The following is a 3544-nucleotide window of genomic DNA, read 5'->3' as shown; positions in this document are numbered from 1 at the left end:
CCAAGGCAGAAAAGCCCCCCCTCAGCCCCTCCCCCTGCCAAGAGCTGCAAGAAGCAGCTTCAGAACCTGCTCAGTAACTCAAGCAGCCCTAACGGTGCCAAATCACTGCAACTGAACCCAAACACCCCCTCCTGAAGGGAATCTGGGCAAGGAAGAGCTGGGATCGCCCAGGGGGGTGAAAGGATCCCAGAATCATCCAGGTTGGAAGGGACCTCAAAGATCATCCAGTCCCAACCCCCCTGCCATGAGCAGGGAACCAGTCCCGTCCAGTCTCGTCCAGTCCCGTCCCAGAGCAGCTGCTGGGGGGACCTGATGGGACCATAGTCATGGAGAGGGGTGTCCCACGGGATGGGATCCACCTGGATGGGCAGCACCTCTGTGGAAAGGGACCTGGGGGGTCTTGGTGGGTCTGGGAGGCACTAAAGAGGGGTTCTGGGAATGGTTTTGGGGGGAGCATGGAACCAGGAATCCTTAGGGAAGGGGCTTGGAGGGCAAAGCAAGGTGAGCTGGGAGGGGTGCTCAGGTACCCTCCAGGTTTGGTGCCAGGGGTGGAGAATGGGAAGCAGGGCAATGGAGAGACCCTCTGGCTTGGGAAGGGCAGGATGGGGGGAGCATGGAACCAGGAATCAGTAATGGGAGGTTCTGGGAATGGTTTTGGGGAGAACATGGGACCAGGAATCACTACAGGGAAGTGGTGGGTATGGTTCTGCAAAGAGCATGGGACCAGGAATCAGCAAAGCAAGGTGAGCTGGGAGGGGTGCTCAGGTACCCTCCAGGTTTGGTGCCAGGGGTGGAGAATGGGAAGCAGGGCAATGGAGAGACCCTCTGGCTTGGGAAGGGCAGGATGGGAGGTGATGGGAAGGGATCCATGGGGAAGTGGAGGTGATGGGAAGGGATCCATGGGGAAGTGGAGGTGATGGGAAGGGATCCATGGGGAAGTGGAGGTGATGGGAAGGGATCCATGGGGAAGTGGAGGTGATGGGAAGGGATCCATGGGGAAGTGGAGGTGATGGGAAGGGATCCATGGGGAAGTGGAGGTGATGGGAAGGGATCCATGGGGAAGTGGAGGTGATGGGGAATAGATTGGAGGGGGGAAAAGTCATGGAGCCACCCTGTCACCAGTAAGGGAAGGGACAACATCAAGAGCTCCAGGTGGAATCCTACAGAACCCCAAAAAGCTACCAGAGGGCACGTGCTTAACCCCCCCCTTTTTCTTTTTCCCTTCCCTATTTCCCCCCCCCCCCAGCCCCACAAGGGACAACAGGAGCTCAGAGCTGAGCTCAGCAAGCCTAGGCTGCTCCTCTGGGCACATGACAGGGTGACAGATGGCACTCCAGGAGCTGCCAGGTCCTTCCCCAGCACCTGGGAACCGTTGGGAGCCCTGATGGCCTCAGGTTTCTCTGCAGGGAGTGGGGCAGGAGCTGCTCCTGTCACCTGGGGCAGCCTCTTGGCCTTCAGAATCCATTTTTCCAGGCGTTTCCTCCCCCACATTTATGTCCCATCATTAATGAATCTTGACCTCTAGACCTTGGGAAAAACCTTTGGAGGGGGCAGGCAGAGCTGGGACGCCCTGGTTCCAGTGAGGAACTGGCCTGAAGAGCAGCTCTGCTCTGGAGCCAGACTGGGAGAGTTGGGGTGTTCAGCCTGGAGAAGAGAAGGCTCCAGGGAGACCTTAGAGCAGCTTCCAGTGCCTGAAGGGGCTCCAGGAAAGCTGGGGAGGGGCTTGGGACAAGGGCAGGGAGGGATGGGATGAGGGGGAAGGGATGAAAACTGGAAGAGGGAGATTGAGGTTGGACATGAGGAGGAAATTCTTTGCTGTGAGGGTGGTGAGAGCCTGGCCCAGGTTGCCCAGGGAAGCTGTGGCTGCCCCATCCCTGGCAGTGTTGAAGGGCAGGTTGGATGGGGCTTGGAGCAGCCTGGGCTGGTGGGAGGTGTCCCTGCCCATGCAGGGTGTCCACCTGCCCTTTGCCTTCCCTTTCCCTTCCCTTTCCATTCCCTTCCCACTTTCCTTTCCCTTTCCCTTTCCCTTCCCTTTTCTCTTCCCCTTTCCTTTCCCTTCCCCTTCCTTTTCCCCTTCCCTTTCCCCTTCCCCTTCCCCTTCCCCTTCCCTTTCTCTTCCCTTTTCTCTTCCCTTCCCCTTTCCTTTCCCTTCCCTTCCCCTTCCCTTTCACCTCCCTTTCCCCTTTCCTTTCCCTTCCCTTCCCCTTCCCTTTCCCCTCCCTTTCCCCTTCCCTTTCCCTTCCCTTCCCCTTCCCTTTCTGCAATATCTCACTTCCCTCTTCAGCTCAGGCAGGACAGCCTGGCATCCTCTTTGTATTTATATCCTATTTATACTCTATTTATGCTCATACTAATAAAATATCTCTACTCATAATAACACAATATCCTTATTATATACCATTATTATATAATTCCTTATTTTCTGTTCAGGCAGGAGAATCTTGCACCCCTTTTTGATATGAATGATATCAAATCATGTCTTCTCAGTTCTTCTACTTCAGTTACAGGGTGATAGTCTGGTACCCCCTTTAATTAACATTATAATATAATATAATATAACACAACTTAATATAATAAACATAACATAAAATAATATAATTAGCATAATAAAAACACAATATAATATGGATATTGCATGATATGATGCATTATGCAAGATATGATGATGATGATGATGACGATGATGATGATGATTGTGATGATTATTATTCCAGCTAAAATACCAGTTATTCCCATAAAATTCCTCCAACTTCCTTCTTCCCACCCTCCATGAGAGTTTTCCTGTGTGAGCAAACACCTGGTTGCTGGGGGGGGGAGGGGGGTGTGTGTGGTCACCCTGACTTGGGCCCAAGCCTGGAAATCCAACCATTAAAAAACAAAAAGCCCCAAATCAGGGGATTTCCACCTGTTTGAGCCACATTCCCAGCTTGGAGATGGAACTGGTGACTGGATGTGATGGATGACACCTTCTCCCACAGCACCCTTGTAGGTAAGTTGATCAGGTGTGGGTTGGGTGATCAGGCAGTGAGGTGGATCAGGAACTGGTTGAAGGGAAGGAGTCAGAGGGTTGTGGTCAATGGGGCAGAGTCTGGTTGGAGGTGTGTGACCAGTGGGGTCCCTCAGGGGTTGGTACTGGGACCAGTGTTGTTCAACATCTTCATCAACGACCTGGATGAGGGTACAGAATGTGCCCTCAGCAGGATTGCTGATGACACTGAGCTGGGAAGGCTGTGCTGCCATTCAGAGGGACCTGGGCAGGCTGGAGAGCTGGGTGAGGAGAAACCTGGTGAGGTTCAACAAGGGCAAGGGCAGAGTTTTGCATCTGGGGAAGAACAAGCCCAGGGACCAGCACAGGTTGGGGCTGAGCTGCTGGAGAGCAGGGCAGGAGAAAGGGGCCTGGGGGTCCTGGTGGGCAGGGGGATGAGCATGACCAGCCATGTGCCCTGGTGGCCAAGAAGGCCAATGGGATCTGGGGTGGGTTAGAAAGGGGTGGTTGGTAGGTCAGGGAGGTTCTCCTGCCCCTCTGTTCTGCCTTGGTGAGGCC

The sequence above is a fragment of the Chaetura pelagica genome, unplaced genomic scaffold (assembly GCF_000747805.2).
Source record: "Chaetura pelagica isolate M959 unplaced genomic scaffold, ChaPel_1.0 scaffold1722, whole genome shotgun sequence".
Lineage (NCBI taxonomy): Eukaryota > Metazoa > Chordata > Aves > Apodiformes > Apodidae > Chaetura > Chaetura pelagica.
Note: the sequence above shows the minus strand (reverse complement) of the source record.